We start from the raw sequence: 24875 nt of genomic DNA on the forward strand, positions 1-24875 counted from the left end.
AATCAGTCTTTTATTTCTTAATATCACCTTAACTTCCTCTCCACATAGAAGTTCTGTGACTACACTGTTTATTCCCCCTCTTTTTTTTGACATTGTCGTTGATTACATACTGATGTCTCTGGTTGCCTCTTTACAGTCTTTTAGCTTTGATTTGATTTTGTGATTTCCCTATCTTGGCTGATAACTGGATGATCTTCCTGTGTCCTGGTCTTGAATTGTTTCTTGATGTTGTTATTTCTCTAACCAGGGGATTCCACACTCTTGGCCCTGCCTTAAATGTTTTAATAATTCATAGATTGGGGGCTTTAATCTGCTTATTTTTAATTTTTTTTTTTCTTCTTGCAATTTGGAGTGAGAAGGGCACCAACTTAGAAACAGAATGATCCATAATCCCTGTGGAGAATTTTGCTGATCAATAATTATATAAGGAAACGTAGTAGCAAATTGGGTAAAGTGCTAGGCTGCTAACTGAAAGGTCAGCAGTTCAAATCCACCAGCCACTACAAGGGAGGAAAGGCCTTTCAGTCTGCTTCCATAAAGCTTACAGCCTGGGAAACTACATTGGGATAGAGTTCTACTCTGTCCTGTAGGGTCACTATGAGTCAGAATCTACTATATGGCACACACAACAACCATTATATAACTATAGACCAAGAAATCTGAAATAATGTAAAACATAGTTTTCTGTTCTCATGAATTTGATAATCTTCATAGAGATATCTACAAGCATTCATTAATAGTAAACAGTACCAGAAAGGACATTATTACCATAGAATGTGTGATGACCTAGAAAAGGGCCTAATGATACCCTGGAGTGGTCAAAAATGCATGGAGAAATAGACAGTTGACTTTTTCATTGAAAGGTGTGTACAATTTGGAAAGGCAAGATGGAATCAAGAGGCCATTTCAGGACCGAGAAGCAGCATGAATGAAGGCAAGGCCTAAGAAATAAGCTTTGTTGAGATTTCTATTAGCTACCCCATCCAGCATATTTTATACCTTTCTGGCAGATCTTAATAGCTATTAAAATATTAATACATTTTATTTATGCATTATGCATTTTATTTTAATCACACTATTTTATTATTCTTCTTAGACACAATGCTTAATCCAACTGTTAAACTCTTGAGAGATCACCAGAGTTTTCTGTGACTAAACACAAATTTTGTAAGGTGGGGCTGCAACTGCTAAATATCATTTATATTTATTCTTTCTTCCTCAATAATCAATGCCCTGGATCTTAGTTTGGCACATGGCCATATAGAATAATCATGGCATTTCTCAGGCTCCCTTGCATCTGATTCTTAACCACTGTGCCACAAGGGTTCCAATCCTAACTGATACAGAAGGTGAACATAAGCTCTGTCCCTGTAACACACTGGTGGTCCATGAAAATGCTAATTATTAATGAGGAATTGTTTTCTTTTACACAATAAAATATACTTGTGTCAGAAGGAATGAGAGACAAACTGAGTATGAGAACATTATCCAAGTCCATCATAGGGCTTAGTGGTTGAATTTATTTAATATATCATGTTCTTTCTTATTATTAAAACTTTCGATTACATGTACCCTTCTGTAATGGTACTGGGAGCTGTGGTTGTGCAGTGGTTAAGAGCCTGGCTGCTAACCAAAAGGTTGGCACTTCAAATCCACTAGGAAGCTGCTTCTTGGAAACCCTATTGGGCAGTTCTACTCTGTCCTATAGGGTCACTATGAGTCAAAATTGACTAGGTGGCAACAGGTTTGGTTTTGGTTTAGTAAGGGTACTTGACAAGCCCATGAATTTTTTCCTTTCTAATTTGTAAATTTTTTTTTCTCCTTCTCTCCCTCTGTGTTGTGGTAGAGCTTTATTTCCATTTTGGCATCTGTCTAATATCTACCCTAATATTTAAATAACATATTGTCTACCAGTCCTCAGAATAACTAGAGATGGCTCAAACACTTTTATCTAATTAACACCTTTAAGAACTTTTAATATATAAATAAATCCCCTTAAATACGAACAATTCTTATACACAGTCATTTCAACCTATCACTCATCAGGGCAAAAAAAATTTCCCAGTGGGTGTTGTTTGTTCAGTGCCTACATTAATACAATAAAAATTGCATATAACATAGCCCTTGTGAAACATATCCAAGCAGTATACGTATATGAATATAATTCACATACATATACATATATGTTACACATAAATATATACAAATATATGGAATCACATACATATAGAGATATACATATTTCTTTTTGCAGGATTAAGACATGAGATACGTAGATAAAGACTGATTAGTAAGTATGTAGAAGGCCAAGAAAGAAGTTTCTTTTTAGTTTCCAAAGAGGGAAATACCTTCACCTCTCTCATTACAACTTGTGATTTTATGTGGTGACGTAAGGGGTGATATCACATCAGTGTATTAATGTTTCCTATTTGATGGCAAGTTGTAAAGCAAGCACAGTTTTAGGCATGCCAGTCCAGTCAGATGATTTTAAAAATACACTTTAACCAGATGTAAATGTTCACGTTTGGTCTAAAAAGACCCAGTAGCCCTGTGCTCTGCATCTGGGCACAGCATTATAGAGATGAGCAGTCAAGAGGATCATGTTATTTGGAGATGTCCATGCTTGTTTCTCCTTAATACAATTGTTTCCGAAGCTTTGAATCTTAGAAGCATTAGAAAAAACACACCAATAGCTCTTATCTAGAAGTGGCTCTAAAAATAAAGTGAAATATCTGGTCTTTAAGAGTCTGAAGAAACTTTCTAGGGAGATATGGGGAAATATATCCAGATGCTCTACCACCAGCAAGAGAAGATGTGGGAGCTCAGCAACTGGCCAGAGGAGCTGGTGGTAACTGAGGCAACAAAAGCTACTGAGAGTTATTAATAGGAATCACACCATGGTAATGGGTTTATTTTTTGTTTGTTTTTAGTTTATTGCCTCTCAAGAGGATGAAAAAGAGTTTTCTGATTGCTATTCTAAAAAAGACCAATGGGATCTTATTTGGGAAAGGGGAAGAGGAGTCAATTTATTGATTAGAAGTCTTTGCAATATATCCTCTGAGTCACATTTTCTATTTTACACTCCTTCTTTGACAAGTAAGGAGTGAGATTACCAAATTTGTACTTGAAGCCTCAACAATTATTGAGTGTCCACAAAACAATTCTCCCAAATTTGTTTTCCTGAATAAACATTTAGTTTTGGGGGACGAAGGGCACAAGTAATTAGTCAGAAAACAAATTTTTCCAATTTTAACTTTTGCATGTGAATAAGTAATCCATCTGAGTTCAGTGCATAGTCAAAGAATGTCACTACTACATCTGTGATTCTCTAATATGGGTGCAAAGAAAAATCTATAGAAATAGTTGAAAATGAATATAGGATTCATAGGGAAATGGAGGTGACAGCGCAATACTAAAACTGGAAAAATAGAATGTTGCATAACCCTAATGAAAAATGGGCAAAGGATGTGAACAGGCACTTCACCAAAGAAGGCATTCAGGCAACTAACAGATACATGAGGAAATGTTCTCGATCATTAGCCATCAGAGAAATGCGAATCAAAACTACAGTGAGGTACCATCTCACCCCAACAAGGCTAGCATTAATGCAAAATAATAAACGTTGGAGAGGTTGTGGAGAGACCGGAACACTTATACACTGCTGGTGGGGATGTAAAATGCTACAACCACTTTGGAAATCAATTTGGTGCTTCCTTAAAAGACTAGAAATAGAACTACCATATGATCCAGCAATTGCACTCCTTGGAATATAGCCTAGAGAAATAAGAGCCTTTACATGAACATATGTGCACACCCCTGTTCATTGCAGCACTGTTTACAATAGCAAAAAGATGGAAGCAACCAAGGAGCCCATCAAAGGATGAATGGATAAACAAATTATGGCATATTCACACACAATGGAATACTACACAATGATAAAGAACAATGAATCCTTGAAACATCTCATAACATGGATGAATCTAGAAGGCATTATGCTGAGTGAAATTAGTTGAAAAGGAAAAATATTCTATGAGAACACTATTATAAGAACTCAAGAAAAGGTTTACGCACAGAAGAAAACATTCTATGGTGGTTACAAAGGTAGAAGGGAAAAAAGGGAGGGGGGTATTCACTAATTAGATAGTAGGCAAGAATTATTTTAGGTGATGGGAAGGACAAAACACAATACAGGGGAAGTCAGCACAACTGGACTAAGCCAAAAGCTAAGTAGTTTCCTGAATACGACCAAACACTTCAAAGGACAGAGTAACTGGGGTGGAGGTCTGGGGATCATGGTTTCAGGGGACATCTATGTCAATTGGCGTAACAAAGTATATTAAGAAAACGTTCTGCATCCCACTTTGGTGAGTGGCGTTTGGGGTCTTAAAAGCTATCAACTGGCCATCTAAGACACATCAATTGGTCTCAACCCACCTGGAGCAAATGAGAATGAAGAGCACCAAAGACAAGGAAAATGTTAGCCCAAGAGACAGAAAGGGCCACATAAACCAGAGACTCCATCAGCCTGAGATCAGAAGAACTAGATGGTGCCTGGCTACCTCTGACTACCCTGACAGGGAACACAACAGGGAATCCCCGATGGAGCAGGAGAAAAGTAGGATGCAGATCTCAAGTGCCAGTAAAAATATCATGGTTAATGGTCTTACTGAGATGTAAGAACCCCAGAGGACAGGGCCCCCAGGCTCTCTGTTAGCCCAAACTAAAACCATTCCCGAAGGCAAGTCTTCAGACAAAGATTGAACTGTACTATAAGCCATAAAGTGATACTCATTAGGAGTGTGCTTCTGAGCTCAAGTAGACACAGACTATGTGGGCAGCTCCTCTCCAGAGGTGAGACGAGAAGGCAGAAGGAGATAGGAGATGGCTGAATGGACATGGGAAATATGAGGTGGAGTGGAGGAGTGTGCTGTCACATTAGGGGGCGAGCAACTAAGGACACATAACAATGTGTGTATAAATTTTTGTATGAAAAACTGACTTGAAATGTACACTTTCACTTAAAGCACAGTAAAAAAAAGTTGCATAAAGAAATAAGTACAAATACATATAATGTATTTAGCCATGATTATTCTACCAGTCTCTTCCACCATATTGTTATAATCTTATGGGGAGTAATTATGTCTTGTAATTCACCATCTGCCCCATATTCCTTAATACAGTTCTCTGTACATAGTAGCTAGTAGGAATTGAATTTTGTAGATTTCAAATGATTAAAAATTATTTTGAGATCACTTTTCTCCAGAAGAGTGTGTTTGCACATTTATTAGTAATAAAGGTCAGATACACAAATTGTTAAGAAGATCAAAAGATACAATCCAAACAGATTATTCTATGAATTGAGATAAATAAATCTTTTTTAAACAAAGTGCTAAGTCCCATGTATATAAATTATAATATCCCCACCTGAAGTTCTTTGTAGATTTTTACAAAAGTGATTAGAGGTAATATGGGTTACTATGGGTGACGTCTGGGACTTCCTAGAATTGACCCTGTCCTCCATGTGACCCTATGAATCTAGTCTTATGCTTTAGATATTTCCTCCAAATAAGTAATGCAATAATCTCACTACTTCTGTATATATGTTGCTATCTCTACAATTCTTACTTACTAAATCTTCTCCAAGAATTAGAGGTCTTTGCCATTGCAAAATAGTCTTTTCTCAATGATTTTATTTAGAGCAACTTTGACATCCTTATTCCTCAGGCTGTAGATCAGCGAATTCAGCATTGGCACAACAATGGTATAAAATATAATAATAAAACATAAAATAAAAAAATAAAATATAAAATAAAAATAATGGTATAAAACTTTGCCTTGGTTCAGGGAGCAAACACTTGATGGCTGCAGGTGCATGAATGCTGCAGAACCATAGAAGATTGTAACAGCTGTGATGTGGGAGCTGCATGTGCTGAAGGCTTTGGACCTGCCCACAGTGGAGCAGATGAGCAGAATGCTGGCAATGATGGAGACATAGGAGGCAAGGATGGTCAAGATTGATGCAAGAATATTAAATGTACTGAAGCAAAAAATTACCACTTCATTGATATAAGTGCTGGAGCAGGACAGCTCCAGTAGTGGAAAAAGATCACAAAAGTAATGGTTGATTATTTTAGCCTTGCAGAAAACCACTTTAAGCATGCAAAATGTATGAGCTGTGGCACCAATCAAACCCATCATATATACCTCAACTACCAGCCAGGAGCAGACCTGATAAGACATAGTGACATTGTAAAGCAATAGACTACAGATGGCAACATAGCGATCATATGCCATCACAGCCAGCATACAGCCTTCTGATATAATAAAAAAATGCAAATAGGTAGAGCTGAGTCATGCATTCAAGGTAGGAGATGCTGTTCTTCTCTGTCACAAAGTTCACCAGCATTTTGGGGGTAATGACAGTGGAACAGCAGAGATCAGTGAAGGACAGACTGCTGAGGAAATAGTACATGGGGGTGTGCAGGTGAGAACTGAGCCCAATCAGTGTGATCATGCCCAGATTCGCCAGTGCTGTGACCACATAGACTCCTAGGAAGAAAAGAAAGAGAGACAACTGGAGCTCTTGCTTTTCTGTTAGCCCAGCGAGGAGGAACTCAGTCACTGTGGAGTCATTTCCTGCTGCCATTTTCCTCTGGGCAGTTTCTGGAGGAAGAGAAGAAGAAATTTGAGGTAGGTGTTTGTTTAAGCAGTATGAAAAAGATGCAAGTCTTATTCAGGTATCTCTGATTCTCTCTTCTGTCCCTGCTTTATGTTGGAAGTTAAGGACCCTGGGGTTCAAGTGTTATGGACCATGCAAATAAACATCAGGTGGAATTATATCTTCTTTTATTTCTGTGCTTTAAGAGTGGGTCATAGTACTGACCGGCCTCTGAACATTCAAAGAACTATTCTGATGACTTAGAATATTGAGTGTTCTGATCCCTGGTGGTACAATTGCTTAGCACTGGGCTGCTAACCAGAAGGTTGTCAGTGCAAACCCACCCAGTGACTCTGCTGGCAAAAGACCTGGAAGTCTGATTCTGTAAAGATTACAGCCTAGAAAACCATGTGGCTTGTTCTACTTTGTCACATGGGATCGATACAAGTTGAAAATTTACTCATTGGCACCTAACAGCAGTGACAACAACAAAGCACTTTCCATGCCTTATTTGCAATTCTCTCAACTCTTCTGTAGAACAAATCCTACCAGGAAACAGACAGGTTACCATCAAGTTGATTTTGACTAATTTCGACCCTATGCGTATCAGAGTAGAACTGTGCTCCACAGGATTTTCAACAGTTGATTTTTTGCAAGTAGATCAACAGGACTTTGTTCCAAGGCACATTAACCATTTGCACTATCCAGGGATTCCACAACAATTACTAGTATACTGATTTTATATATTAGTCTCATAGTGGTTAAATAATGCCCATAGTTAGGCATATTATAAACAAGTGATTGTGTATGAGAGAAGGCCTACTGTCTCTACATGGGTCCATCCCCTTTTCACCATCTGTTTCTTCTTTTAGCTCCTCATGTCTGCTCTCCTGTCTTATCTTTTTGTCATATCAGAGAAACCATTCACTTCAATTAATATAAGGAAAATATTAATTTAAAGTACAAAAATAATGTACTGACCACTCATGTAAGCTGGTTTCCCTTTAGAGAGAACCTTGTTTACTGGTAACAATTCAAAAGAATACAAAGAGTGGGTCTGGGAAGTAACTGAATGGCTAACATTATGTATATCACTCAAATTCAGCTGCACATTCTAGAAGGAAGTGCATTTTCTAATGAGGAGAATCTGGGCATGATCACCCTGGTTGGACTCACCTGCACACACCCATGTACTATTTCCTCAGTTTGTCCTTCATTGGTCTCTGTTATTTCACTGTCATTACCTCCAAAATGCTGGTGAACTTTGTGACAGAGAAGAATAGAATCTCCTACCCTGAATGCATGCCTCAGCTCTACCTCTTTGCCTTTTTTATTATATCAGAAAGTCATATGTTGGCTGTGATGGCATATTTAGTTCTCTATGACTAAATGTAAAACTCAGTCATTCCCCAAACACTATGTGCTGCATACTATTGCATAACTTGTCATGGTCCATGATCTTGGGGCTTTTGTTCTGGAGGAGCAAGGCTGGAAAATGGAAATCTTGCATGGTATTTAGACTGTGTTGTCCTTGCATGTCTTAGGCAGGTTTTCTTAGTGTATTTTGCACTCACTTTCAAACAGATCTTTTATCACTCCAACAATGCCTTAAGGAAACCCTAGTGGTGCAGTGGTTAAGTGCTACGTCTGTTAACCAAAAGGTCGGTAGTTCAAATATGCCAGGTGCTCCATGGAAACTCTATGGGGCAGTTCTACCCTGTTTCATAGGGTCGCTATGAGTTGGAATCGACTGGATGGCAGCAGGTTTTGTTTTGTTTGTTTGATGGCATTAAAGACCAAAGCAAAAAGAATGTGCGCATCTCTGAGATGCAAGTTGTGAAAAAAGTTGATGAGTTCCTGACACGGGATACTGTGATGACTGTTCAGTATTCAAAAGAAAGAGATCTAAAAGATATCATCAAAGATTGATGGTGTATCAAAAGCAAGGAAACGTGTTTGAGAAAAGAACTAATATGAGGGTGATATTACTAGTTATTATAGAATGATATTATTCAGTGTTTACCATGTGATTAGAACTGTCCAGGTACCTCATAAATAACATTTGATATATTTTCCCAGCAACCCTATATGGTATAAGCTTATTATTCTCACTTTGCAGATGAAAAAATTGAAACTGGAGAGACTTAAGTGAATTGTTCATGGTGACTCTGTGGATTTTTAATATAAAAGTCAAGGATGGTTTGCTAATAAAAAAAATAGTACAGATAAATTTGATATACTGATAGGAAATTAAAGTAATAATAAAAGACTTGGACTAATATTGATAACTCCTGGGGGTACCATTCTCCTAAAAGAAAAGCCTGTTGCAAAATACACGCTAGATTCAAAGAACATAAGAGCTGGAAAAATTGGGATAGCAGTAATTAATATTTTTGTGTTATTCCATTTAGACTAGCATCTGCCTAGATCCTACAGAGATGAGTCCTGCGCTTTTCATTTATCCCTGCTGAGATTGCTGTATGAATGGTGGATGGATAAAGGGACATAACGAAGTTCACAATTTGAAATAAGTCAAAGTCATTATCTTTCCCAAATCGTCAATTCCATCTAAAATTCTCCTATTATAAGAGCAAGGTGTCATTTTGCCACTAAAATGTTCACTGAAGGTATTTGTGCTCACACTCTGTGATAACTGAAAACAGTAAAAATAAAGCCAACTTTGCACCTTTTGTGGAGTCGTCTGCTTTCATGTTCCAAGATGTTTCAAGTACAATACTAAGGCAAAGGTTATTATAAAGTAATCACATGCTTTCTACTTTGTGGATTATTGCTCAAATTAAAGTCATCTAAAATTTTAAATAATTATATTTTGAAAGTTCTTTTTTTTGTATGTTAACAGGAAATCATTTCCTCTTGTTGAAGCTTCTTATCTATAGGAGTAGAGTTTACCCATGATTGTGAAGGAATCCTTCTAGAGTGAGGGCCTGCTAGTCTCTGGATAACATAAGAATGTTGCAAAATCATGATTTTAAAAGTGATTTGTCTAGAGTTTAGTCACAGTACCAAGAAAAACTGCTTACCTTCTCAGCTACACAATTCCTTGACTTGTTCTGAAAAATAAAGTGAGATTTGCAATCATTAAAAATGTTGCTAGCTTATTAGATATGCTTCTGAAAAAAACTAAAAAATGTCTTAAAAAAAATGTCTTAGGGATTGGTAAATGCTACAATTTCAACCTTTTATGGTGTTTATGTTTACTGGGTTTAAGGTGTTGTATCCCTGCAGAGCTTCATTTTGAGATACCATGAAGGCATTGACATGATGAACACAATATTATTTGTACATTTTAAGCTGTCCTTAGATATATCATACCTTAAACAGTATAATAAATGTAACATCAAATAATAAGATTTTTAGGGCTGAAAACAAACTGTTTTATGGATTACAAAATTCTCAAAGCCACTTTACATTGAAAAATTGTTAGCTATCACATTGCAAAATGAATACTGTCATAGTAATGAAGTATGGTAAACATTCAAAAGAAAATAATAATTCATTTCATTTCAAACACACACACATAAGATAGTGCAGGTACAACATAACATACAAATATTTTGAGCACTATTAAAATTTAAGTTTTTTAATCATTCTAGATCCTGTAGTAAAATTTGAGTTCTTTCTTATATATTATATCCTAGTGTATAAAAACCATCTAAAGTTAAAATAACATCTTTTGTAGATTATTTTTTCACAAAGAAAGTCCTAAATTAAGTCACTTGAATCATTTTTTAGAAATAAATAAATTATATTTTAGATATTTCAGAACTTCGTTTTGTTTTCAAAAAGATTTAAAAATCTACTAGCTAAGAAAAAGAAAGTTCTGAAATCAAGGAAAAACAAGTTTAAAAAGTTAAAACAATACCTCCTTAAGAAATCTGAGTGGTGCAGGGCATGAATTTTAAACAAAAAATGTGTTTACAATATAAAACCAAAAAACCTAACCTACAGTCAATACTGACTCAAATCTATTAAAAAAAAAAAAAAGTAGTAACTGTCGAGTTCACTCTGACTCATGGCAACCCCATGTGTGTCAGAGTAGAACAGTGCTCCACAGGGAATTCAATGGCTGACTTTTTTGGTAATAGATCTCCAGAAAACGTGGTGCCAAGATGACAGAGTAGTCAGAGGCTCACGGTGGTCCCTCTTACAAGAAAGACCCCCCCAAAAACAAGTGAATCAATTATATACGACAGTCCGGGAGTGCTGAACATAAAGCATGAAGTTGAGGCATTGTACTGAGCAGCAGGAGAAGGAAGAGACATTTTACAAGCAGTGTGGAGATGCCAGACCTGACCCTGCAAAAACCAGCACACTGCAGGCCAGATCCATTGGTGAGAATGTGGGGATGTGAGCAGTGGCATTCGGGACATGTTTTCCACAGTGGGAGAGACTGAGCGATGGAGAGTCCACTGATGCCTTCAGAGTCTGTGAAAGGCGGTACTCAAAGAGCAAAAGATAAGTATGTGTGTCTAATCTACTGTGTGGATAAAAAACACCCCTTTGGGAAAAAATTCTCCCATTTAACTGACCTCTCCCCAAACTGCATCAGGTCCCAAGCTGCCTTCAGTGATAGCTGCTTTCCCTGGGATGGAAGTAAGACCTGTCAAGTATCCTGAGCCATTCTTCTGCCTTGGAGAAGGAAACAATTAGCAAACAGGGAAAAAATAATTTGCTGTCTCCCCTAAACTGGGAACTCAGGGCAGAAGTAGCTCCTTTGCCTAGACACAGGCATAAGGGGCCCACAGATTCTGAATGCCTTTCACCACTACATAGACCTCTGTGGGGCCATTTCAACAGCATACATCCTCATTAGCACAGTATAACAGGGTATATACCTGAAATCCAACTTCAACTATTTCAGTTATATGGTGGAGAGGCAGGCATATGACATCTGACACTGCTGTACCTAGTAATCAGAGTCCTCAGCTATCCACACCAGGGGCCTGAGGACTGGTGGCTCCACCCATTCCACCTAGCCACCCAAGACAGAGTCCAAAGATAAGTGGTGCCTCCTAGTCCTTACAGTCAACAGCATTGAGTGTCCACATTCCAGCTGCAAAACCCATCCACCTACACACTCTAGGGAACAGGGACACCTGTTCCTCACAGACACACAAGGGCAGCTGTCAGATCCCTGCTTTGCTCTGCATGTGTCCCCCTACTGCAGCCAGATACCTGTGCCTGCACCAATCACACCTGCTTGTCTAAGAGTGTAGGTGAGATTATGCATTACACACTTGGTGTCTGACTACCTGGACAACTGAGCTGAATCCATACAAGAAAAGTAAACAGATTCCTGGGCTAATATACCTATAACAACTCTAACTACCTAGTAACAGGACATTACAGCTTCAAAGGCATTAATAAACAAACTAGCCCACAGGAGCAGCCTGTCTGGGCACATCAAAACAAAACAAAGCAAGAAGTTGGACATAGTAAGCATTCCAGAGGGTGGGGGCAGCATATCCAAAGACACTAACATGTGATAGATTCTGTTCTGGAGGAATAACAAATAAATTGGTAATCTGAGAGTGCAAGGAGGAAAGGAAAACTAGATAGAAAGTGAGGTTGCCATTTAGATATGATCAGATTATAAAAATCATTGTATATATATTAGAATTTAGACTTTAAAGTTAATAGGAAGTCAGTGAAAGATTTTACAGCAAGGGAGTAACATCATATTTGCTATCAAATAAATGGATAAAACTGATTTTTAAAAATATTTGACTTTATTCAGTGGCTTTACTACTCAAAGAAATAAAATTAATTTTAGAGATTCCAAAAATAATCACCCATATTAATTCCATATTAATTATAAGGAATTCATTAAAAACGCATATTAGAAGAAATGCTCACAATCCAACTAATTAGATGTTAACTATTTTTAACATACTGCCCTGGTGGCACAGTGGTTAACATGCTCAGCTGCCAAATAAAATGTTAGTGATTTGAGATATGAACCCCACCAGGTGCTCTGCAGGACAAAGATGTGGCTGTCTGCTTCCACAGAGATTTTACAGCCTTGGAAACCCTATGGGACATTTCTACTCTGTCTTATAGGGCGGCTATGATGCAGAATTCACTTGATGGCAGTGGGTTTGATTTTTTTTGTAAACATTTTTCAATATTTCTAAATCTTGTCAGTAACATAATGAAAAACATCTCTGTACATAAATATTTATGCAGATATTAATATCTCTTCCGAATTCTCAAGTACCTGGAAAAACAATTTTTCTTTCCCTTTCCCCACCCATCCAAACACAAACACCATCATGATCCTTAAAACCAGGGAGAATCCTTATTCCCATGTGCTAAGAATGAAGATGGCTTTACTTCCACCAGGGGGAAAACAGCACAGCTTCCAGACTACGAATAGGTGGAAGGAGAAATTTATTTTCACTAAAAAAAAAAAAAAATCCAAACACAAACACCATCATGATCCTTAAAACCAGGGAGAATCCTTATTCCCATGTGCTAAGAATGAAGATGGCTTTACTTCCACCAGGGGGAAAACAGCACAGCTTCCAGACTACGAATAGGTGGAAGGAGAAATTTATTTTCACTAGTTACTGACATATTAGGCTGTATCATGTGTCCCATATGCTGCCTGAATCTTTACTATCTGTAGAGCTAATATAGGCTAAGGTGGAGAAGAAGGCGACCATACTGGCCATCTTAGTGCAGGGAAACAGACCACAAGGGGCAAGGAAGATTTAGAGAACCAAAAGAGATGTCTGTATGTCTCATTTTTTAAAGTACAAGCCCAGAAAGCAAGAAGATAAAAGTGAGTTCCTCATCTTGATCAGTTCTCCTTCCACCCTCCAGTCAGCTCAGGGCTTGCAATGGGGACTGCACACACTGATTTGCTTTCAGTTTGGTGCGGTAGGTCACAAGTAGGGTAACCGTGACCATCCAGACATACATCCTTTTCATTCTTCATTCCCCTGTTGTGACAAAACAAAAAAAAAAAGGTTTTTCTAAATGCAACCTGAAGGCATGAAGCCCAATGTGGTCATCCTTTCTCTCATATTACAGGATCCTAAGACTCTAAAGACGAGGGATTAGATCCCATGACTGACATATCTGCCCATGGGAAGGTCCAAATTCCCCAGCTCCTAGCGTTCCTAGAAGCAAAACATAAGGAATATTTTTGTGATCAGGGCTTGAAGATTAGTACAAATCTTAGATTCAATATAAATTTAAAGTGTACTGTCTAAAATCTATCATATTCTGTATTTGTTACTTCCCTTTTTTTTTTAACTAAGTGGATAATCATAAATAGAACTTTAAGAAAACTTACGAAGGCTTTCTGTTCTCTAAAATGAGGCATTCAGTTTAGCCACAATGAATACAAGTACTTTCCAGTGATGACCACTGGTTCCGTAATTGTCATGAACACTGTGGGTCAGTTACCAACACATATCTTTAGTTTTCATGGCATCCTAAATATATAACTGCTTGTCAGAGTTTGTAGTGTACTTTAAACTCTTCTTACAATTTGCCAAAACTGAGCATCAGACATTCTGCTATAAGCACCATTCTGGTCTTACTTTATATGAACTTCTCGAACTTAGTAGAACTTGATTCCATTGTATATGGTAGGGATAATACCAAGACCCAGAATCACCATGGCGTTGGATCAAGCATAATGTGTGAAACATGGACTAACATAGCAACAGAATATTTTAAGTTAGGATTGTCATGGAGGATCCAAGCTATATTGTTACATTATTTTGGAGAATTTTAAAGTAGTTTGGGTTGACTTGTAGAAAAGTCAAGTATAAAAGGGGAATATTGTCATTGTTATTGTTAGGTGTCTTTGAGTCTGTTCTGACTCATAGGTACCCTATGTACAACACAATGAAACACTGCCTGGTCCTGTGCCATCCTCACAATCTTTGTTATGTTTGTTGTAGCCACCATGTCAATCCACCTCACTGAGGGCCTTCCTTTTGTCGTTAACCCTCTACTTTACCAAGCATGATGTCCTTCTCCAGAGACTTGTCCCTCCTGATAACATATCCAAAGTATGTGAGATGAAGTCTCGCCATCTTTGCTTCTAAGGAACACTCTGATAGTACTTCTTCCAAGACAGATTTGTTCATCCTTCTGGCAGTTCATGTATATTCAATGTTCTTTGTCAACACCATATTTCTAAGGTGCCAATTCTTCCTTGATCTTCCTTGTTCATTGTCCAGCTTTCACATGCATGTGAGGCAATTGAAAACATCATGGTTCTGTTCAGGCACACCTTAGTCCTCAAAGCGATATCTTTGCTTTTCAACACTTTAAATATGTCTTTTGCCGCTGATTTGCCCAATGCAATACATCATCTGATTTCTTGATTTCTGCTTCCATGGGTGTTGATTGTAGAGCCAAGTAAAATGAAGTTCTTGATAACTTCAATATTTTCTCTGTTTACCATGATATTGCTTATTGGTCTGGTTGTTTTTTTTTTTCTTTATGTTGAGGTGCAATTCATACTGAAGGCTATAGTCTTTGATCTTCCTCAGTAAGTACTTCAAGTTCCTCTTTGTAAAACACTATAATCCCAAGAAGGATGAAAAGAAAAATCTCACACATATCAGAGGGGAACTACTAAAAAAAGGAAAAAAAAAAAAACAGAGAAAATCATAAATGCACTAAGGAAATGATTATTTCATTTCTTAAATGATAAAGTCAGAAGACAATGGGAAAATATTTCTAAAGTGTTAAACAAAATAACAACCAACCTAAAATTCTACAGCCACTGCCAATGTACTTCAAAAGTTATGGTTGGAAAATAAAAGCATTTCCAGATGAATAAATATAATAATAATAATAATAATTGTCTCTATTAGGCACAAACTTCAAGAAATGTTAAGAGACATCTTCTGGCAAAAAGCAAACAAACTAAATGGAAATGTCTATGTACACAAAATAATAAAAAATGGCAAATATGTAGGGAAATATAAAAGCAATTTCTATCATCTTAAAAGCTCTTTAAAAGGTAAATACTAATGAATAATAATAAGAGTTTATTATGGATTTTATAACATATGTGGAAGTAAAATGGATAACAACAGTAGTACAGACCATGGGAGGAGCCAATGGAAAGTATACTGTAAATTTCTTACATTATACATGACATGGTATGGTATTATTTGAAGATAGACTGTGGTAACTTAAAGTGGTAAAACCTTTATCATTCACCAAAAATAAAAACAAAGGTATAACTGATAAGCCAATGTTCTATTATTGGTGTTAGGTGCCGTCAAGCTGATTCAACTCATATCAACCCCGTGACAGAGTAAAACAGCCCTACAGGGTTTTCTTGGCTATAATCTTTATGGAAGCATATCACCAGGTCCTTCTCCAGTGAAGCTGCTGGATGGGTTTAGCAGTTTTAAAGCCAAGCACTTAAACATTTGTGCCACCACAGCTCCATGATAAGCCAAAAAAAACAAAGGAAACCCATTGCCATTGAGTCGACTGCAACTCTTAGCGACACTATGGGACAGAGTAGAACTGCCCCATAGTGTCTCAAGGTGCGACTGGTGGATTCAAACTGCCAACCTTTTGGTCAGCAGCTGAGTTCTTAACCACTGGGCCACCAGGGCTCCTGAGAAAAAATGGAATACAAGAAAAATGAAGAAAGATTGTTTATTACAAATAGAAAACAAGCAGCAATGTGGTAAGTTTAAACCTAATCATATCAAAAATTAAATGTAGTCTAAACACTCCAATTAAAAAAAGGAGAATGTCAGGGAAGGAAAAAAAAACAGAAGAAATACATGTGGTCTAAAAAATAAAATAACCAACCAAAACAAAGAAACAAGCAAAAAAAAAAAAACCCACAAACTTCAAATGTAAAGGTACGGAGGTTAAAAAGTAAAAAGATAAAAACAAAAAAGACAAAGTTAAAAAAACAAAGCTAGAATAGCTATATTAATACCAGTGAAACTAGATATCAGAAAAAAGAAATCTACCAGGGGCAAAGAGTAATATTTTATGATGACAAAAGGTCGATTCATCAGTAATACATGAAAACTCACATATGTATTTACCTCATAACAGGGTTTCATGATAGACATGTCTATGTCTGTGAGGTCTCGCTCTTCAGATAGGCACGGCTATCATACTTTGTTTGAACACCAGCTTGCTACCTTGGAGTCAGGAAATTGTGTCCTGGCAGAGAACAAACAAGGTTGTGAGACCTAGATCACGAGTTTTTCTTTACTCAGTAATCATGGTTTTTGCAATACTTGTCCATTGCCTACAAACAGTTTATATATTTTGTCCAGTTTTTTGTATTGCCTTAGCAATCTAGTACCAATAACAGTGTCAAGATCCAAGTATATTTTAAACTTCCCAATTCCTATTATCTTCCCTCAATTTCAATCTAAAATGATGTAAGCCATCAGATCTAGAATGGTGAAAAAATCATCTTAAATTCCCTCAATATGCTGTCACACATTTTTAAAATGTTTTTCTTTCCTGCTTTTTTGAATCTGCTCCACTGAGGGTAAGGCCAGTCTTGAAAATCTTTGTCTCTCACCTTGCAGTCCTTTGTCTGTTTGGATGGCTCAAGCATCTTCCTGTATTTTTGACAGAACCCAACCCACCACCCAGGAGAAGACAGCCTGTGCTTTCCACCAGGGTGATCTTCATGCTCATTTCCCAGTTCTACAGTCTGAGGACAACAATGCTTCCAGTGCCCGAGACCACGCTGCAAACAGCCTAATTAAATACGGCTGTGATTTATTTCTGAGTCACTGGTTACTTTTAAGACAGTGTTTTATTAAAAAAAAAAAAATAGACATTATTAAATGTGTGTGTAAAAAGCTTTTGGTTGACCTTTATGCCTATTCCAACAGCCCAGTGCCTTCTCAGATCCCTAGCTTCCTAGAAGAAACAAAAAAAAATTTTTTTTAGAAGCCCCTGATAATTCAGTTCTTCTGACCCACTAATCCAGAGCAAGCTTCTCTGACCTATGTCCTGGAGTCAGTTCTGAAGGGTAAAACAAAAACAAACAAAACACGGGTCTGCACATTCACATTTAAAAAAGAAAGACTATTAACACAACATTGAACCTAATCATGAATGTCTATGGTGGGATTATGAGAACTTTTCCCTTTCTTCCTTATGATTTACCTCTTTTCAAACTTCATTCATTAGCTATACAATCATAAATTGCAATTTAAACACAAGACAAATTTTAGAGAAAATATAATCATTATTTTTGAAAAAAAATTTAAAGAAAAAAACTACCTTTTTACTATCACTACGTTAACTCTTTCAAATATCCTTTGAGTATAATGTTAGTTTTTCCATAAGTGAATTCAATTAATTGTGAATCATATATTTCCCTTAATATATTATATGTGTGTATTTCCTATATCCTGATACATTGCTCCAATTTCTTACTTAATGATTTTTTGCATATTTAATGTCCTTGGAGATTTCTATTGAATAAATAAATGTGAATATAACATCATTCACCTTGTAAGTCTGACTTGCATGCCAAGTGACTTAGCAAGCCAAGCAGTAGGCATTTAATTCTATTTATGCCAAAGTTTCTTGATCCATTTCTACTTGCTACAAAACTGCCCCATTCCATTACTGCCATTGTTGGTTCCAGACTTTGGAATGTGGCAGTCGACTCTGTGCAGATTACAGCCTTGGAAACCCCTATGGGGCACTTCTACTTTGACATATAGAGTCACTAGGAGATGAAATAGGCTCGACAGCAATGAAATTTTTCGATTATTTTTTTACTTTTTTTTTTTTTTTTTAATATGTCTTTAAGAGATTGAAGTAAAACTAACTGCTGGAAACCATGGAGCGACATATTTTGTTTCAAGACAAACAAGAACATTTTAGCAGTCAGACATCCAGAAATGAAACTAGCTGCCTTACTGTGCAGCCACATACCCAAATTAGAACTGTTCAAGCATAGCCTGAAAATCACTTAGCATTTATATTGTTCAAGGACAAAAGAACTGGATGGAACATTGGATATGTCATCTTTAATACCTCTCTCAATTCTAGCATTTCAAGATTTTATACATTTAATTGGACTACTGTTAGACACCTCAGTGGTTAACAGCTCAGCCGCTAACCAAAATGTCTGCAGTTCGAATTTACCAGGGGCTTCTTTAAAAAAAAAAAAAAATTTTTTTTTTTTTTTTCTTAGAAACCCTATGGGGCAGTTCTGTTCTGTCCTACAGGGTCTCTGTGAGTTGTAACTGACTCAGTGGAAAGGGGTTCTTGTTAGACAGTCCTGCATTCAAATCTCAGCTCAACACATACTTGCTGTGTGACCTTGGGCAAAGTATTATTACTCTCCAGACTTCTGGAAAAAAAAAAAAAAACAGAGATGTTAGTATCTATGCTCTGGAGGTGGTATGGAAAGAAACAATTAGAATTTCCCCTTTTCCTCATTGGTTCTCAAGTATTTACTACTCTCATATAAGTGTAATTTATTGCTCATATGTCACTGTAGATTTCAAACAAAGATGTGACAGATATCGTTGCAGCACCAGTGGGCTTCATGCTATTCTATTTAAATTTGTAAACATTCAAAATTTCAGGAAATTTTGAAGACATAGACGAAATACATTTTCTAAAGTGATTCCCCAACCTTGCTTGCTGAAAGTGAAGAGGACTTGAAGCACTTACTAATCAAGATTAAAGACCACAAAGATCATCACAAATGGACCAATGAGCAACATCATGATAAACGGAGAAAAGATTGAAGTTGTCAAGGAGTTCATTTTACTTGGATCCACAATCAACAGCCATGGAAGCAGCAGTCAAGAAATCAAAAGACACGTTGCATTGGGTAAATCTGCTGCAAAGGACCTCTTCAAAAGTGTTGAAGAGCTAAGATGTCACCTTGAAGACTAAGGTGTGCCTGACCTAAGCCATGTTATTTTCAATCGCATCATATGCATGTGAAAGCTGGAAAATGAATAAGGAAGACTGAAGAAGAATTGACACCTTTGAATTGTGGTGCTGGCGAAGAATATTAAATATACCATGGACTGCCAAAAGAACCAACAAATCTGTCTTCGAAGAAGTACAGCCAGAATGCTCCTTAGAGGCAAGGATGGCGAAACTGCGTCTTACATACTTTGGACGTGTTGTCAGCAGGGATCAGTCCCTGGAGAAGGACATCATGCTTGGCAGAGTACAGGGTCAGTAGAAAAGAGGAAGACCCTCAACGAGGTAGATTGACACAGTGGCTGCAACAATGAGCTCAAGCTTAACAACGATTGTAAGGATGGCTCAGGACCAGGCAGTGTTTCATTCTGCTGTGCATAGGGTCGCTATGAGTCGGAACCAACTCGACGGCACCTAACAACAAGAACAACAACAACAACAAAGCTATTCCCCATGGGGAAAATAAACAACCTAAAATATAAGACTTAAAAGTTTTTTTTTTTTTTCCAGTGATCTCTACTAACGCTATTTAGTCATTAAGATGTACATATAACAAGAGTACTTGGAATATTTTAATTTAATATTTTAATTTCAGTCAGCATATCTGCAAGATTCTGAATGAAAGCATCTTGCAAATATTGCCATTGAGTTCCTAACAAGCCTACCATAGAGAGATAATACCTTTTTTCTTTTAAAAGTAAAAGAGAATTGTATTTAAAAACCGGACATATATGCATTATAGAGATTATTTTAATTCTTTATAAAGACTGAACTACATTGTTATGTATAAAATTTATATTTTTAAATACCAATTAAAGTATTTGTTAAATATTATCTCATTATCATATAGTAATTACAATTAGTAAGTGCAATAATTGCAATAATTTGCTTAGTTGAGTTTACCTTAAATGTTTTAATTACTGATTGATGCAGGCTTTAATCTATTTATTTATTTATTTATATTGAACTTCAGATGAAGGTTTACAGAACAAACTAGCTTCTTATTAAATAGTACACATATTGTTTTATGTTGTTGCTTAACAACCTCAGGACATCTCAACACTCCCCTTCTCGACCTTGGGTTCCCTATTTCCTGTCCCCTCCTGCTTTCTAGTCCTTGCACCTGGGCTGTTGTGTCCCTTTAGTCTTGTTTCGTTTTACGAGCCTGTCTAATCTTTGGGCAAAGGATGAACCTTGTCCATGGAGCTTCCATGACCTTACCCTGAACAAGTTGTGCTGGCCTCCCCAGTATTGCATACTGTCTTACCCTTCCAACTTACCACTTATCTATTTGTTTATTTAGTGTTTTACATCCCTGCCCCTCCCCTCCTTCATACCCATCAAAGATTGTTTCTTTTTGTGTGTAAACCTATTCTGGGGTTTTTATAGTAGTGGTCTCATACAATATTTATCCTTTTGTGATTGACTTATTCCACTCAGCCCTCCAGATTCATCCATGTTGTGAGATGCTTCACAGATTCATTATTGTTATTTATCGTTGCATAATGTTCCATTGTGTGTATACCATGGTTTGTTTATCCATTCATCTGTTGATGAGCACCCAGGTTATTTCCACCATATTGTATTGCTATTGTGAAAAATGCGGCAATGAACATGGGTGTGCACAGGTGTCTATTCATGAAACAGCTTTTATTTCCCTAGGGTATATTCCTAGAAGTGGGATTGCTGGATCATATGGTGTTTCTATTTCTAGCTTTCTGAGGATGCACCATATCATTTTCCAAAATGGTTGTGCCATTTTGCATTTCCACCAGCAGTGCTAAGAGTTCCAATCTCCCTGCAGGCTCTCCAACATTTGTTATTTTCTGTTTTTTTTTTTTTTTGATTCTTGACAGTAATGCTGGAGTGATATGGTATCTCATTGTGGTTTAGATTTGCATTTGTTTAATGCCTAGTAATTGCAACCATTTCTTCATATGTCTGTTAGCCGCTTGAATGTCTTCTTTGCTGAAGTATCTGTTCGTTTCCTTTGCACATATTTAATTGAAATATTTGCCTTTTTATTGTAGAGGTGTCGGATTTTCCTGTAGATTTTAGAAATTAGACTTTTGTTGGATTCGTAATAGCCAATTTTTTTTCCTATCTGTAGGTTCTCTTTTTACTCTTTTGGTGAAGTCTTTTGATGGCATAAGTGTTTAGTTTTTAGAAGATCCCAGTTATCTAGCTTATCTTCTGGAGTTTGTATGTTGTCAGTTATGGTTTGTATCCTGTTAATGTCGTGTCATAGGATCTCTAGTGTTGATTGTTTTTTCTTCTATGATCTTTATAGTTTTTGATTTTATATTTAGGTCTTTGATCCATTTGGAATTAGTTTTTGGGTATGGTGTGAGGTATGGGCTCTGTTTCATTTTTTTTTTTTTTTGCAGATGGACATCCAATTTTGCCAGCACTATTTGTTAAAAAGACTGTCTTTCCCCATTTGATGGACTTTGGACCCTTGTGTCCATAGGTGGGTGGATTTACATCTGGGTTCTCGATTCTGTTCCATTGTTTGATGTATCTGTTTTACCAGTACCAGGCTGTTTGGACTACTATAGCTGTATACTAGGTTCTGAGATCCGGTAGTGCGAGTCCTTTTACTTTCTTCTTCTTCAGTAATGATCTACTTATACGCGGCCTCTGGCCTTTTTGTATAAAGTTAATGATTGTTTTTTTCATCTCTTTAAAGAATGTTGTTGTATTTGGATCAGGATTGCATTACATTTGTAGATTACTTTGGGTAGAATTGTCATTTTCAGAATGTTGAGTCTACCTATCCAGAGCCCGGTATGTTTTTCCTTTTTTGTAGATCTCTTTTGGTTTCTTGCAGTAGTGTTTTCTAGTTTCCTTTCTATATGTCTTTTACATCACTGGTTAGATTTATTCCTAAGTATTTTATTTTTTAGGGGCTGTTATAAATGGTATTGTTTTCCTGATTTCCTTTTCATCAGTCTCTTTAATGGTGTATAGGAATCCAACTGATTTTTTGTATATTTGTCTTGTATCATGCTAATCTGCTGAATCTTTCTATTAGTTCCAGCAGTTTTCTTGTGGAGTCTTTTCGGTTTTCTCTATATAGTATATATCATCTGCAAATAGGGACAGGTGTATTTCTTCATTATCAATTTGGATGCCCTTTATTTCTTTTTCTTGCCTTATTGCTCTAGCTAAGACTTCCAACACAACGTTAAATATGAGTGATGATGAAGGACATCCTTGTCTTCTTCCTGTTCTCAGGGGGAATGTTTTCAGCCTCTCTCTCTTAAGAATGATGTTGGCTGTTTGTTTTGTATCCGTGCCCTTTATTATGTTGAGAAATTTCCCTTTATACCTATTTAGTTGAGAGTTTTATCAGAAATGGTGTTGGAATTTGTTGAATGCCTTTTTTGTGTCCATTGAGGTGATCATGTGACTCTTTGTGTGGTGTATCACGTTGATTAACTTTCTAATATTGAACCATCCTTGCATGCCTGGTATGAATTCTACTTGGTCATGGAGTATTATTTTTTAGATATGATGCTGAATTCTATTAGAATTTTGTGGAGAATTTTTGCATCTATGTTCATGAGAGATATTGGTCTGCAATTTTCTTTTTTTGTGGTGTCTTTGCCTGGTTTTGGTATCAGGGTTTTGCTGGCTTCATCAGATGAATTTGGAAGTATCCTTCCTTTTCTCTGTTCTGAAATAATTTGAGTAGTATTGGTGTAAGTTCTCTGAATGTTTGGTAGAATTCTTCAGTGAAGCCATCTGGGCCAGGGCTTTGTTTGTATTTTTTTTTTTTTTTTAACCTTTTTGATCTCTTCTGTTGATATGGGTCTGTTCAGATTTTCAACATAGATTTGTGATAGTTTGGGTAAACAGTGTGTTTCTAGAAATTTGTCCATTTACTCTAGATTTTCAAATTTGTTGGAGTATGGTTTTTCATAATACTCTGTTAAAATTCTTTTAATTTCATTTGGGTCTGTTGTAATGTCCCCTGTTTCATTTCTTATTTGGGTTATTTGCATCCTCTCCTGTTTTTCTTTTGTCAGTTTGGCCAGTGGTTTGTTGATTTTGTTGTTCCTTTTGAAGAGCGAACTTCTAGTTTTGTTGATTCTTTCTATTGTTTTTCCATTCTCTATTTCATTTATTTCTGCTCTGATCTTTATTATTTCCTTACTTCTGGCTTCTTTGGCTGTCCTCTTTCTATTTGTTCAAGTTGTGTAGCTAATGCTTTGATTTTCTCCCTTTCTTCTTTTTTGTGATGTGTGCTCCTATTGCTATAAATTGACCTCTGATCACGGCCAAAGGTTTTCGTATGATGTGTTATCATTCTCATTTAATTCTAGAATTTTTTTATTCCATCTTTGACTTCTTCTATTACCAGTGGTTTTTAAGCACCTTGTTATTTAGTTTCCATGTAATGGATTTCTTTTACTTGATCTTCACGTTGTTACTTTCTACTTTGATGAAATTGCAATCTAAGAAGATACTTTGTATTATCTCAATGTTTTAGATTTTGTTGAGGGTTGTTCTGTGGTCTATTATGTTGTCTATTCTGAAGAATGTTCCATGTACGTTGGAAAAGAGTGTGTATTTTGCAGCTGATGGGTGGGCTGTTCTGTATATGTCTATGAGTTCAAGTTGGCTGATTGCAGCCTTTAGATCTTCTGTATCTTTGAGTGTCTTTCTAGATGTTCTGTTCTTTACCAAGATTGGTGTGTTGAAGTCTTCTGCTACTATAGTGGAACTGCTAAATTCTCTTTTCAATGATATTAGTTTGTTTTATGTATTTTGAAGCCCAGTCATTGAGTGTGTAGACATTTATTATGATTATGTTTTCATGATGGTTTGTCCGTTTAATCATTATATAGGGCCCTTATTTGCCTTCTGTGGTAGATTTTGTTTTAAAGTCTATTTTATCTGAGATTAGTATTGTACTCCTGCTCTTTTTTGGTGGCTCTTTGCTTGGTATATATTTTTTTCCAACCTTCATTTGTAATACATTTATGTCTTTGTTTCTACGGCATCTCTCTTGTAGACAGTATACAGATGGATGCTGGTTTATTTATTTATTTATTTAAATCCATTCTGTCACTCTCCATCTCCTTATGGGTGAATTTAGGCCATTTGGAAACCCTGATGGCATAGTGGTTAAGAGCTATGGCTGCTAATGAAAAGGTTAGCAGTTCAAATCCACCAGGTGGTCCTTAGAAACCCCATGAGGCAGTTCTATTCTGTCCTATAAGGTCGCTGTGAGTCGGAATCAACTTGACAGCAAAGAGTTTGGTTT

The 24875-nt window shown here is 36.7% G+C and overlaps 1 pseudogene; it reads right to left on the bottom strand.

The window, feature by feature from the left end:
• Positions 1–2494: 2494 nt before the first annotated feature.
• Positions 2495–24875, bottom strand: part of LOC135227820 (olfactory receptor 8G50-like) — a 52896-nt pseudogene continuing 30515 nt past the window's right edge.

This window comes from Loxodonta africana, chromosome 15 (assembly GCF_030014295.1).
Source record: "Loxodonta africana isolate mLoxAfr1 chromosome 15, mLoxAfr1.hap2, whole genome shotgun sequence".
Classification (NCBI taxonomy): domain Eukaryota; kingdom Metazoa; phylum Chordata; class Mammalia; order Proboscidea; family Elephantidae; genus Loxodonta; species Loxodonta africana.